This window comes from Lissotriton vulgaris, chromosome 1_1, assembly GCF_964263255.1.
Source record: "Lissotriton vulgaris chromosome 1_1, aLisVul1.2, whole genome shotgun sequence".
Classification (NCBI taxonomy): Eukaryota; Metazoa; Chordata; class Amphibia; order Caudata; family Salamandridae; genus Lissotriton; species Lissotriton vulgaris.
This window is the reverse complement of record NC_141685.1, coordinates 769,793,561-769,808,431: the sequence shown is the minus strand read 5'-3', so window position 1 is coordinate 769,808,431 and position 14,871 is coordinate 769,793,561. Positions and strand designations below refer to the sequence as shown.

The 14,871-nt window shown below is 49.1% G+C and overlaps 1 protein-coding gene across 3 annotated transcripts in view; it reads right to left on the bottom strand.

The window, feature by feature from the left end:
• The window catches only part of PRRC2C (proline rich coiled-coil 2C), a 1,200,196-nt gene that overhangs the window by 677,873 nt on the left and 507,452 nt on the right, over positions 1-14,871 (bottom strand). The window lies entirely within an intron of this gene.

Sequence of the window (14,871 nt, the reverse complement as noted above, 5' to 3'; positions counted from 1 at the left end):
CTGAAGTGTGCTTGCAACATTTCTGGTATGTGCTGGCTTTGATGAACCATCCGTCCAGATAGGAAAAGATATGTTTGCTTTGTTTTCAGAGACGCACAGCTACGACCGCCAGACACTTTGTGAAGACTCTGGAGGCAGTGGTGACTCCGAATGGCAGCATTTTGAGTTGGTAGTGTTGACCTGCTACCACAAACCTGAGAAATTTGCGGTGAGCAGGATGGATTGGGATATAAAAGTAGGCGTCTTTTAAATCTAGAGTAGAAAGGAAATCACCCTTTTGCAAAAGAGGCTGTATTTGTTGCAGTGTTACCATTTGGAAGTGGTCTGACTTTATGTAAAGGTTGAGTTCTCGGAGATCCAATATGGGTCAGAGAGAGCCGTCCTTTTTTGGAATAAGAAAGTAAAAGGAGTACAAGCCAGTCTTGTACTTCCTGTTTGAGAAGGTTTAGGTGATCCAGAGGAAGTCTGTGGGAGTTTGAAGGAATGTTTGTGGGAGTGTTGATGTGAAATCCAGGCAGCAACCAGAATTGATAGTTTAATTAACTCATTTGTCTGTTATGGACTGACACTTTGGTAGAAATTGTGACAGTCTTCCCCCTACAGGAGTTAAGTGGTCGGTGAGCAATGGGCTAATCACCGTTTTGTATTAGATGGCGAGGTACGTGTATTGGAACCTAAACCTCTGCCCTTGCCCTGATTTCCTCAGTAATTGCCTCAATAGAAACCCAAGGAACCCGAGGGTTGATTATTGCCCTTGTAGGCGGACGCTGTTTCTGAAGGTAGTTTTAGATCCTGCTCGATAAGAGGAGCGACAAAAGGAACCTCACCCTTGTGGAGACTGAAGTGCTCCCATGGATTTAGTCACTTTTGTATCCTTTTTAATTTTATCCAATAAAGTGTCTACTAAGGGCCCAAAAAGGTGCTCCTTGTCAAAGGGTGTATTTAGTATGGAACTCTGAACCTCTGGTTTAAACCCTGATATGCGCAGCCAGGCATGTCTTATTAAAAGAACACTAGAGTTTACCACTCTGGCAGATGTATTAGCAGTATCTAGGAAGCATATGATTTGGTTGTTAGAGATTAATGCAAATGCTACTTACCAGTATGCATCTGTTCTTGGCATGTAGGGCTGCTGACATTCATATCTGTGCATAGATCGCCGCCTAGTGTTGGGTCCGGATGATTGCACATTGTTGTCCTGGAAGAGTCTTCGAAGTATCACGAGATAGGTGGCTCCTCCCCTGGACTACAGTGCGCATGGGCATCGCCTCCATCCCCAGATTGTTTTTAGCCATTGGCCGAGATGGAGTGAACTATGTGAGTGATGCCCATGCTATGAGCATATATATGAATACTGCAGCTGCTACAGGCGCCGGGGAGGAGGGTGGGCGATATGAATGTCAGCAGCCCTACATGCCAAGAACAGATGCATACTGGTAAGTAGCATTTGCAGTTCGAGGCATGTGGGCTGCTGAATTCATATCTGTGCATAGAATACATAGCAGTCCTCCTATTATTGGCGGCCGCCCGTGCCAGCTGCAGCAGTTTGAAAAAGTGTTTTGAGAACAGCCTGACCAACAGCTGCCTGCTGTTTAGAGTGCACGTCTACACAGTAATGTTTAGTAAAAGTATGTGTGGTAGACCATGTGGCTGCTCTACAAATATCTTCTAAGGGAATGTTCCCAAGGAAAGCCATAGAGGCCCCCAACTTTCTGGTGGAGTGGGCTCTTGGTGGAATTGTGAGAGTGCGTTTAGCCTTAGCGTAACAGACCTGAATACATTTCACGATCCACCTAGCGATACCAGCTTTGGAAATAGCGTTACCCTTGTGGTGTGATGCAAAGGCAACTAAGAGTTGCTTGGTCTTTCGAAATTCCTTCGTCCTGTCAATGTAGTACATTAGGGCTCTTTTAACGTCAAGGGTGTGGAGCATCCGCTCCGCCAGCGACTCAGGGTTTTGAAAAAACACTGGCAACTCAATTGTCTGGTTTATGTGGAATTGAGATACAACCTTGGGTAGAAATTTAGGGTTAGTGCGAAGCACCACCCTGTTAGCATGTACTTGGAAAAAAGGTTCTTGGATGGTGAGGGCCTGTAACTCACTAACTCTCCGTAGCGATGTAATTGCTACTAAGAAAGCCACCTTCCAAGTCAGAAACTGAAGCTCACAAGAGTGCAGTGGCTCAAAGGGAGGACCCATCAGCCTTGTAAGAACCACATTGAGGTTCCATTCTGGGGCTGGTGGTGTCCGTGGTGGAATGACCCTTTTGAGTCCTTCCAGAAATGCCTTGATAGCAGGAACTTTGAAAAGTGATAGGTGTTGCCTATTCTGGAGGTATGCGGCCATTGCAGACAGGTGAATGCGGATGGAAGAATACGCCAAATTGCATTGGTACAGGTGGAACAGGTAACAAATGATGTTCTGAATGGAAGCATCCAGCGGGTCAATGTCGTGGTTCGCACAATAAATGACAAACCGCTTCCATTTAGCCGCATAACATGCTCTAGTAGTGGGCTTTCTAGCCTCCTGAATGATGTCCATGCAATCGGGGGGAAGATTGAGGTAGCCAAACTCTAGGACCTCAGGAGCCAGATCGCCAGGTTGAGCTGTTGCGGATCTGGGTGCTGAATGTCGCCATGGCTCTGCGTCAGAAGGCTGGGTGTGAGATGAAGCCTTTGATGCGGTACCACGGAAAGTTCCAGAAACGTGGTGTACCATGGTTGGCGAGCCCACGTTGGAGCAACCAGGATAAGAGTCATCGAGTGCTGCCTGAGCTTGCGTGCCACCAGCGGTATCAGAGGTGCTGGGGGAAAAGCGTACGCAAATCTGCCTAACCAGTTCATCCACATCGCATTGCCCTGCGATTGCGGGTGTGGGAACCTGGCGGCGAAGCTTTGGCATTTTGCGTTCTCCCTTGTGGCGAACAGGCCTATCTCTGGATGACCCCACCTTTGGAAGTACGGTTGGAGTACTGATGGATGTATCTCCCACTCGTGCATTTGGTGGCTGTGCCTGCTGAGCAGGTCCGCCATCTGATTGTCCTTGCCTGGGAGATGCCCTGCCATGAGGAAGATGTTCCTCTGAATGGCCCACTTCCACATGCTCTGAGCCAGATGAGACAGCTGCGGAGAGTGTGTGCCTCCCTGCTTCTCAATGTAGTACATGGCTGTCATGTTGTCCGTCCGGATCAACACGACCTTGTTGCACAGATGTACTTTGAATGCCTTCAAGGCCATGAAGATTGCCATCAGTTCCAATACATTGATGTGCATCTTCCTTTGCTGTAGCGTCCATAGTCCCTGCACTGTGTAGTGGAGTACATGCGCTCCCCATCCCTGGAGAGAAGCGTCCGTTGTCAGGATAATCTGTGGCAATGGCTCTTGAAACGGTCGGCCCTTGCAAAGGTTTTGTGGATTCCACCCATGCAGACCTAGTGCTCACCAACACTAGGTCTGTTAGTTGCCCATGAGCCTGAGTCCACTGACGTGCTAGGCACTCCTGGAGCGGACGCATGTGTAACCTTGTGTGCGGGACAATGGCGATGCAGGAGGCCATCATGCCTATCAACTGCATGAACACCTTCACCGGAAGCGAGTGCTGAGGTCTGAAACGTTGGATCAGCGTCTGAATACTGGCGATTCTCACTGAATTTGGCTGCGCAGTGGCTGCCAGAGTGTCTATCGTCGCGCCCAGATACTGCCGTATATGGGCGGATTGGAGATGGGATTTTGGGTAATTCAGTGAGAATCCCAGATCGTGCAGGAGCCGAATGGTGCGGGACACGTGGTCGGCGCACTGTTGTTCTGACTTTGCCTGAATGAGCCAGTCGTCCAGATAGGGATAGACGTGGACGTTCTGGCGTCTTAGATGCGCCGCCACAGTCGCCAGGCACTTTGTAAAAACCCGTGGCGCTGTGGTGACCCCGAAAGGCAGAACCTGAACTGGTAGTGCTGGTCTTGAATAGTGAATCTGAGGTACTTCCTGTGTGAAGGATGCAGGGGAATGTGAAAGTATGCATCCTTGAGATCCAGAGTAGCCAGGAAGTCCCCCTGCCGAAGCAGGGGAAGAACCTGCTGCAACGTGAGCATATGGAAGTGTTCTGACAGAATGTACCAGTTGAGGGGCCTGAGGTCCAGGATGGGCCTGAGGGATCCGTCCTTTTTGGGGATTAGAAAGTACAGAGAGTAAACTCCTGTTCCCCTTTCTTGCAGAGGCACGAGCTCTATTGCCCCTTTTTGCAGCATGACTTTGACCTCCTGCTGCAACAAGTGCAAGTGCTCGCCGGACATAGGACGGTTTCTTGGAGGTATGTTTGGCGGAGTGGAAGTAAGTTCCAGACAGTAACCGTATTGGATGAGAGACTTGACCCACCTGTCCGTGGTGATGGATTTCCACGCGGGCAGGAACTGCTGGAGTCTCCCCCCGACCGGTGTTGTGTGGTCAGGGGGCAGTGACAAGGCGTCACTGTTTGTTGGTGGTGGAGGACCTGGAGCTGTTGTTTCCACGTCCTCTGCCTTTGACGTTGTTGCCCCTGTAGCCACCTCTACCCTTGTTGGTGTATGAGGTCTGGGTGTTGCTTTTATAGTACTGCGTGGATTGTGATGCCTGACCCCTTGAGGTGCCTCTGTTAGTGGAGCGGCGAAAGGAACCACCCCGAAACTGCTGGGACTGTAGGGCCCCCATAGACTTAGCAGCGTCCGTGTCTTTCTTCATTTTTTCAAGGGTTGCATCCACTTCAGGGCCAAAGAAGTGGTCTGGGTTAACTGTTTGATTTAAAATGGTTGTCTGAATGTCTGGTTTAAAACATGATATTCTAAGCCATGCATGCCTACGCAGCAACACGCTAGTGTTTATAGCCCTGGAGGCGGTATCGGCCACGTCCAGTGCGCACTTAATGGAAGCATTGGATATTAGCTTCCCCTCCTGAATTAACATTTCAGCTCCCTCTTTGTACTGATCAGGTAAGTGCTGCAGAAGTGTTTCTAGGGTGTCATAGTGCGCCCTATCGTAGCGTGCAAGTAGGGCTTGCGTGTTTGAAATGCGCCAAATATTAGCTGCCTGCGCAGCAATACGTTTTCCTGAGGCTTCAAAGATTTTTGATTCTTTGTCTGGGGGAGGAGCATCACCCGTGGTCTGCGAGTTTGCCCGCTTGCGTGCGTTGGATACCACCAAAGAGTCCAGCGGCAAGTATCCCCTGATGTACGTTGGATCAGTGGGCGCTGCCTTGTATTTTTTGTCAATACGAGGATTGATGACTCGCGCCCGGGTGGGCTCCCTGAAAACCTCAGGCGCGTGCTTCAGCACTCCCTTGAGCATAGGCAATGTTTTGACAGTCTTTTCAGCCACCGAAAAAGTGTCAAACAGAAAATCGACATCCACTGGGTCCGCATGGAGGTCTACATCATGATTGGCCGCAGCTCTCTCAATTAGAGCATTGAAGGCCGCAGAGTCCTCTGTTGGAGAAGTGTTTGCTGCAAAAAGCTGCGGTTCGTGTCCTGGCTGAGGGTCCTCAGGGTCGCCTCCAGCAGACCATGGTTCATTGACCTCCTCCGGATCTGAGTATGCTGGATAATTGTACTCCTCTTCCTCATCTCCGTCACCCTCTCCAGCGTTAGAATGAGTTGGTGAGAGTTCTAGGTTTTGTGGAGATGCAGGCTCCATAGGGGCAGAAGTATCCGCAGAGTCCAACTTCTTTTTGAGTGGAATACGAAAAAGTTCCAATACTGGCTCTGGGGTGATTTTCCTTTTAAGGAGAGAGAGTTTGCCCGTGCTGGCGTCGATGACAACCTCTCGACGCTCCTCGTCCACGAGTGGCTGGAGCCGAGGCTTCGGCACCACCAATGACGCTTTAGGCGTCGGCACCAGCCTCAAGGGCACCCCGGCCCCCTGTTTTGGGGCGAAAGCCTTCGGCGTCGTCTTCGGCGGCAGCGTGAAGTGGATCGGCGTCTGCGCCTTTGCCGGCTTTTGTGGAGGCTTCGGCACCACATCCTTCGGTTCGGGAGCCAATGTTTCCTTCCGAATCCGTTGAAGGGACCCTGTGACCTTCTTGGTAAAGGACGGCGAGGGCTGGACCGGCTCGAGCGATTCTTCCGAGTCCGGAGTCGGGTCGGCGATCAAAGGCACGGTCTTCGGAGCCGACACCTCACCACCCTTGGCCTTGTCGACCGGATTCGGCGCTGCAAGAGCTTTGGGGTCGTCTTGACGCTTCTTCGATGCTTTTTTCGGGTCATCGACCTTCTTAGCGTCAACGCGGCTCTTCAGAGCGTCGACCATCTTCGGCGCCGACGCAGCCGCGTCGGGCGTCTTCGCCTTCGGCTTCGACACCGGGGTCTTCGGGTCGGCCATCTTGGCGTGGCTCTTGATCTCGGTGGCCATTTTGGATTTTTTAGGCGCCGAGGCCTCTGGAGCCTTTGGTCCCACCATTGCGACTTTCACTTTCGGTTTCGATACCGGCGGTGTGGACCCGGATGGCTTCACTTTCGGTTTCTGAACCGGGAGTGGCGCATCACCAATGTCCGTGGCAGAGCCCGGAGGCGGGGCCGTGGGACGAGTATTGAGGTCTTGGGTAAGGCCCGATGGCGATCCCTCGACCTGGGCCGTATAATGGGGATGGACCCCTAAGTCAGTCTGAGGATGCTCCTCCTCTGAGCTATCCTCCACGGTGGCAATGGCCACGTCGTCGTCCCCTACCTCCTCGACGACTTCCTCAAACTCCCCGTCTCCCGCGTCGTAGTTTTCATCTTCCGACGCCGGGTTGGAGTCTGAAACTTGTAGGGCATCGTCGTCATCAACGTCTTCTTCAAAGATGTTGGCTGGCGGGGGCGCTGATAGCTGGGCCTGGAGTCTTGCGGCCCGACGAAGCTTGAGAGTCTTCTTACACCGGAACTTGGAGCAGGCCATACACCTGGCCTCATCGTGGTCCGGCGACAGACATTTGTTGCACACGGGGTGCACGTCGAGGTGTGAATACTTTGAGGTGCACACCGGGCACCTTTTGAACGGAGTTCGTTCCATGTCTGGAGCGTCGTGTAGGCCCGTCCGCGCCAACAGCACGCGGAAGGGCAGCAAGTGTTCGGAGCCTAGAATAAACAAACCCGAACGATGGACAATACCGACGCGAATCCTAAAGACCTTTTGGTCTCAAGTTAGGAAAGTTAAACAACTATCGATTCCGACAGAGGGAACCGAAACACATCCGAACCCAATGGCGGAAAAAAACAATCTGGGGATGGAGGCGATGCCCATGCGCACTGTAGTCCAGGGGAGGAGCCACCTATCTCGTGATACTTCGAAGACTCTTCCAGGACAACAATGTGCAATCATCCGGACCCAACACTAGGCGGCGATCTATGCACAGATATGAATTCAGCAGCCCACATGCCTCGAACCTGGCCCTCACAAACCAGGTCTTGTGCCTTTGATTTGTGTTCTTGAGGGAGTCGTAGCATGCTAGCAACACCTGTGTATTGGAAATATGCCAGAAATTAGCAGCCTGGGAGGCTATCCTTTTCCCTGAAGAATACAGGACTTTAGACTCTTTATCTGGTAGTGGTGCATATCAAGTTGTCTGCTCTTTTCCGTGCATTAGAAACTAGTAGTGAATCTAATGGAAGTTGGCCTTTTATGTAGACTGAATCTGATGGGGCAGGCTTGTTTTTTATCTACCCTCGGGGTGAGGATATGTGCCCTAACAGGATCCTTAAAAATGTTATCTACGTGTCTGGTCATGCCTTACAACATGGGCAACGTGTGTAGACTTGTGTATTTTGTAGAGTCTCGAAGAGAAAAAAGTCCTCTTCAACGGATTTTAAGTGTAGTTGGACTCCATGGTAAGTAGCAGCCCTACTAAACAATTCAACAAATCCAACACTGTCATCTGGTGGAGAGGGTTTGGTAGGATATTTGTCATGGTCGTTTTCAGTGGGATAATCAGTGTTATAGTCATTTCACATGTACCCAAGCTCATCGTCGTCATGGTTATCCCCATCTGCCTGATTGTCAGGTGTGTGTGTGGTGGTGGTGAACGCTCACATAAAGTTGGCACAGCTATAGTCTGGTGTAAAGAAGGTGAGGGAAGAGGAGGAGGAGGTGGGGAAGGATTTGTCCCGACAGGTATTTTCTTCAGTTGTATATGGTATTCCTCTACTGTAGTAGTACCTCTTTTTGAAGTCACTTTAGTGGTGATATGGCCAGTCTTTGGATGTTATCAGGATTTTTTGTTTCAGATCCGTTTTGTCGATGGGATCACAGAAAACATGCTTTTTAGTGTCTTCGGCGTCTCCGTGTGTTTCGGCGCTGATGTTTTCTTATACAGGGTTTTCGGATCCGAAGGTTGTTTAGGTGCAGAGGGAGAATGTTCGGTACCAGACTTCCGCTCCGAAGTCTTTGGCTCGGTGCCAAATTTGGCATGGGGCTTTTTAGAGCTGGAAGGCTTTTTATCATGCTTAGGTGCCGAGCCAAAAGGCGGGGCTTCGGAAGCTTTTTCTCTGCACCCACTGGGGCCAGAGGTAGCAGGTTGGTGCAGAGCCGCCTTCTTAATTGGAAGTAGAAGGTGGGGTGAGGAAGGGGCTGTACTCATGGTACGTTATCCCTGAGGGATGTCTTCATCCTCATCGGAGCCATCTTCTGAAACAAAGATGTCTTCCTGTTCTTCATCGGCCCGATGGGCTCGTCGCCTTCCTCCTCATCAGATTGAGGTCTGAAGAGGTCCGGAATGAAACCTGCTTGCTGTCTCTGAAACCTGTGCTAGGATGCTTGTTTCCATTCCAGGGAGGACCTGGCCTGGCAGTTCGGGCTGGACTGTTCCCATTGGGCACAGGGTCAAGACTGATTTGCATATGGATGGGTCCAAACTGGAATAATACGGTGAGCAAAAAAATGATGGAGTTAGGCCCAGTTCTCTGTACTGGGGTTAATGTATGACATTGTTCTGCATTCTGTGCATCAATTGTTCTTTTTGCGTGCTGTCTCTGCATGTCGCGTCATCGGGCCCTAAGATAGAGAAGAGTCTTTGTGGAACAGAAAGCTCGGCAAGTGTCGCAGTGGTCCTCTCTGTGGTCAGGTGACAAACACAGATTACACACTTCGTGTGAGTCGGTGCGTGGGTATTTCGTGTGGCAACGAGGACAGAACTTGAAGAGTTCTTTTTGTCGACTGCAGTCGAACCAAGGTGCTAAGTCCAAACGGCCTACCACGAGCTCTCCGATCAAAATTTTCTTCAGGAATCGCGATCCGCGAAGAAAGGATAATGTGAACAAAAACAATACAGTCGAGTGTGAATGTGATACGCGGCGAGATAAACCGAAGGATCGACATTGAACCGGAGCGCAGCGGGTTACTTCCGAACCAGATGGCGAAAACACACAATTTGAAGATTGAGTCGGTAACCATGCGCACTATCACCTAAGGGAGGCGTCCCTTACCTCGTGACTAGCGAAAACTTCCTCCAGAAAAACAAATGCAAACACCGGACAGAACACTAGATGGCGATCTTATGCAAAGCATGTGATCTACAGCTCACATGCATTGAACACACACATACACACACACACACACATATATATATATATATATATATATATATATATATTAAGTTCCACAGGTTACCCACAAAGCAGGGCGCACTCACTGGTTGGCGTTTCATCAGGACAAGGAAGGGTCAGGTACATCCAGCGTCTGCAGATACCTGACGCGTTTCGAGTATTCCACCCTTAATCATAGGTTTCTCTGCTGCACACAAGAAAACCGCCAGCAAAATGGCTTCCAGCAATCACCCTTTTATTTGATAAACACTTCAACTCAGGTGAGTAAAATTTCAGATTGCATGCTGGGACTGGAAGTCCATACATAAATCCCCAGTGGGCTGCAAGCAGTTTTTGTGTGAATAATGTCCAATCACGGATGCACCAGGATACACCCTTCCAAAATAAACCATACGCCTGTAAGTCCTGCACCGCTGAAATCAAATCCAGCGACAGAGCCGCCTGCTTCGCGGCGGTGCGCCCCCCCGGCCGGGTCGGCCGTATTTATTAAGTTCCACAGGTTACCCACAAAGCAGGGCGCACTCACTGGTTGGCGTTTCATCAGGACAAGGAAGGGTCAGGTACATCCAGCGTCTGCAGATACCTGACGCGTTTCGAGTATTCCACCCTTAATCATAGGTTTCTCTGCTGCACACAAGAAAACCGCCAGCAAAATGGCTTCCAGCAATCACCCTTTTATTTGATAAACACTTCAACTCAGGTGAGTAAAATTTCAGATTGCATGCTGGGACTGGAAGTCCATACATAAATCCCCAGTGGGCTGCAAGCAGTTTTTGTGTGAATAATGTCCAATCACGGATGCACCAGGATACACCCTTCCAAAATAAACCATACGCCTGTAAGTCCTGCACCGCTGAAATCAAATCCAGCGACAGAGCCGCCTGCTTCGCGGCGGTGCGCCCCCCGGCCGGGTCGGCCGTATTTATTAAGTTCCACAGGTTACCCACAAAGCAGGGCGCACTCACTGGTTGGCGTTTCATCAGGACAAGGAAGGGTCAGGTACATCCAGCGTCTGCAGATACCTGACGCGTTTCGAGTATTCCACCCTTAATCATAGGTTTCTCTGCTGCACACAAGAAAACTATCTGCAATCCTAGTGTTGGCGGTCTTTTTCGAAGCAGAGAAGCCTCAGATGAAGGGCGGTTGCCCGAAACGCGTCAGGCTCTGCTGACGCAGGTTGTACCCGTCTCCTTCCCTCACTTGGAGCGAGCTGGCTGAGAGTGCGTGCTGCACGTGGGTGCTTTGTGGACTTTGAATGTTAAACGGTCGACCCGACCGGGGCACGCACCACCACATACCAAGCGGCTCTCCTGCTGGTATGAGTATCGGCGGAATGGAGCAGCCAAGCTCAGGATTTAAACAGGGAAGAACTTGTGCGAGACACCCGTGATTTATGACATTTATTGAAAGTGATCGCCAGCAGCCCACTTGGGTTTTATTGTACAAGGACTGCAGATCCCAGAATACTTTGCTATGAAGGATTTCAACATGCAGGTGATGATGCAATAAATATGGGACCACTATCTGCAATCCTAGTGTTGGCGGTCTTTTTCGAAGCAGAGAAGCCTCAGATGAAGGGCGGTTGCCCGAAACGCGTCAGGCTCTGCTGACGCAGGTTGTACCCGTCTCCTTCCCTCACTTGGAGCGAGCTGGCTGAGAGTGCGTGCTGCACGTGGGTGCTTTGTGGACTTTGAATATATATATATATAACGTGGCTGATGTGGTTGCACTTTAACGACTAAATAAAAAAGAAGCACTTATACGGGTCTACCTCGTCTTTTTGCTGGTGTGGCTGTTTGGTTTCGTGGAGGCCAGGACGAGCTCTTGCAATGTGTGTGTGTGTGTGTGTATATATATATATATATATATATATATATATATATATATATATATATATATATATATATATATATATATATATATATATATATATATATATATATATATATATATATATATATATATACACACATGAGAAAATAAGGTTCTGTCGTAGGACCCCTCACACACACACACTTTTGCCTGGCTTTTGATGCAACTTTGACTGTAGAGTACTGGGTCCCAGCTGTCCAGTACCAGTGTTCTTTCCCTACAGTACAAGTTACTTCCCTTCGGTAACGATGTATCTGATAGAGACGACTCTAGACGCAGATTCCTTAAAGTAGAATTATCCCCAGGCGTGAGACTGGATCCGGAATCTTTTTTTTGCCCCAGCATCCCGCATCCCATGCGCCACAACGCAGAGCCATCAGACAAAACTGTGGGTATTTGGGAAAAGTGTGCGATAGAGCAGAAAAATTGGAAAAGGAATCGGTGATGAACAACACCATATGGAGCAGTGTCAACACTGCAGCACCCAAAGGCAGGGGAAAAGAAGAAACAGAGCACAGCCCTGAGTAGCCACCCTGCCAGTATGTAGACAGCGCCCCCCCCCCCCCGGGAGACAAGGAACATATGCAAAATGTCATGACAACATGTAGCAGAACTACAAACCCAACCAGGAACAACGAAGGGGAACCGGTGTCAAAACAAACAGGAACGACAAACCTCCAAGGAAACACCAGCACAGAGTGCGACAACAAGGGCAAAGGCACGATCAGATGACCCCAACCCAGGGGTTTAGCAGAGGGGTCAGCACTCTTGGTAACAAATGTGGAGAGGGATGGGAGGGAAAAGAGAGAAGGCAAATCCCGATCCTGGAGTAGAGGGGCACAGGAGTACCTATAAACCGATCCTCCAATGTCCCAGAGGGGAAAGGAAGAAGAAACAAGAAATCATCCTGTCAAAATAAAAGAATGCACTCACAGAAGACATAGCCACCCACCGGCAGACGAGTGCAGAAGACCAAGCCTAAGGTCATCGCAGAACGGGGGAGGGAGGGCTGTGAAGGAATCTGCGGCTAGAAACTCCTCTACCAGATACATTGTTACCAGAGGTAAGTAACTCATACATCTGATAGAGACTACTAGCTGCAGATTCCTTAACGAAGAATAGATACCCTAGCCATACCCACGGGGAAAGAGGGTCTGCGAAAGGACCCCTCAGCCTGGACACAACAGAGGGTCTCACAGGGGACCACTCCAACAGACAAGGCGAGGAGCCCCAGGCAATGGGAACCCCCCCTACAAGTATAACACCACCGATCTGACGGGGGCGTGGGAAGAAGAAAAGAAGAATAAAGATGAACCCCGTTCACACTCAACAGAGGAAACAAGGGCAAGGGGAGGCCGTAGCACCCTACAGGGCAACAGAACCTCCATCTAAGGCCAAGGCAAGGAAGAGCAAGAAGATCAACCCAGAGGCTCCAAGGACATAAGGGAAAAAGAAGGAAGCCCACCACAGCCAGAAGTCAATAGACCAGACAGAACGGCGTCAACAGCAATAAGCAGTCGGAAGCAGGAAGAGTAGCCCGGGGCACCCAGGAAAACCGGGCAGGCTGCGCCTGAAAGAGGGAGGAACACAAAAACCATCCCAGCCCCCAGGACCGAGAACATGAGGGCGAAGAAGGGCCCGGACACCTCAGAGAGGGGTCCGCACACACGACCCAAAAGCACAAGTTACTACTTGTGTAACGATATATCTGTAAGAGACATTAGTTAGTGATAGATTCCTTACCTTAGAATATCCCCAGGCGTCAGACTGGATCCGGAAAGTTTTGCGTAGCAGTACCCTTGCGCGTCGGTAGGCGTCGTCTGCGGCTCCGCGTCCGTCGTTGGCGCCGTGATGACGTCGTCGGAGTACTTAGACGCCGCCTCCGCGTGCTGACGTCAGTTCTTGTCCGATAAGGCATACAGGAGCATTATTTGGTGACTTGTATTTCTTATCTAACCTAGGCATTACCTCAGTCACAATGGTCGGATTATTCATTATATGAACTCCTTCCTGCCACGTAAAATCTATAATGGGAATAGCCCTTTTCAATAGTTTTTTGTTCTTTAAAATCATAAAGAAAACAGTCTGCCTATTTAGTAGTGAAAGGCAATTGAAAACGCTTCGCTGTCCTTTCCATGATTTTATGGAAACCTCCAATATAATTCGGAGGTGAATCTACCGGAGATGCAACTAGGGGAAATGGCATAGTTATGAGATAGTCATCCCACTCGTTAATAGTGGAGCACGATGTCTGATCTCTCCCACTTCTACTCTTGATCACGCCCCAAAGCGTTGGGCTTATGAGCAGGGGGATCGACAGAGGTAATGACGAGAGAAGAGTACCTTGAATTTGTAATGTACACGGCATGGGAGGTGGTGTTTTTGTGAAGACTGAACTGATGGATGAAGTCAAGGGGTAGGTGTAGAACAAACAGATTCTAGGAACCGTTTATAATAATCCTGTAACATTCCTTTGAGATTGGTTATTAAGTCAATAGGCATTTGGGCAGAACGTTCTTGAGGCATATAACAAGGATATTGTTGCTAATCTTCCTCATAGTATTGATCATCCTCGTCATCGAAGTCCTGACATTTTACTTTTAATTCTGAAAGACTATGAGCCGCTCTAAAGAGACTTTCATCTTCAAATTCTTCTTCCCGTAGCAGAGCTGGTGTAAAAGGTAAAACTTTGCATGGTGATGTGTGTACTAAAAGAATCACATCAACACTGGGTTTGTCATTATATGAAAGGCGTAATACTGGCACCAGAGATGTTAAAGGCGGTGAGGATGACAAATTCTGGACCTCCGTCAATGATAAATAAATCAATGAGGATTTTGGGTGTTTTTCCAGGCAAAACAGGTTTTTGTGACTGAACTGCAGTCGACGAGTTTGTCGTCGATGGGGTTTTCTTTAAGATGTCCATCGAAATGGAAGACTTCGTCAACGGAGCAGGATCCTTAGTCGGAGATGACGTAGACTAGCATTATTAATGGCGATGCTGATGTATTGAATGTAGACATTGTCGATCTCCTCAGAATTCTTCCCTCAGTCCTGGAGGGTCTTCTGTGGGAAATTGCTACATATTTTACAGTATTTGACTGTGTCGTTAGGATCAGGATAGTAAATGCACTTTTGATTAGAACCATCAATATAAAGTCTTTTTGCCACAAGAGTTACAAGGCCTGAAAGATCCCTTCTTAGAATGCTGACATTTTCAGAACTTCCCAAGGGAATATTAGAAAGAACTATATATCTGAGATGAGAAGGTTTGAAGAATAACTGAGCAGAGCTCAGGGAGACTCCATTCACACGACATGCAGTTGAAAATGTGAGGGAACTAGCCTCTGTGGGGAAGGTTCTAGAAGGTGTTGTTGCCTGATTGGTTGTAGACTAAGTTTGGTCCTTTAAAAATAAAAAAAGAAATATATAAGCTATTAAATTAATGGCCTTGTG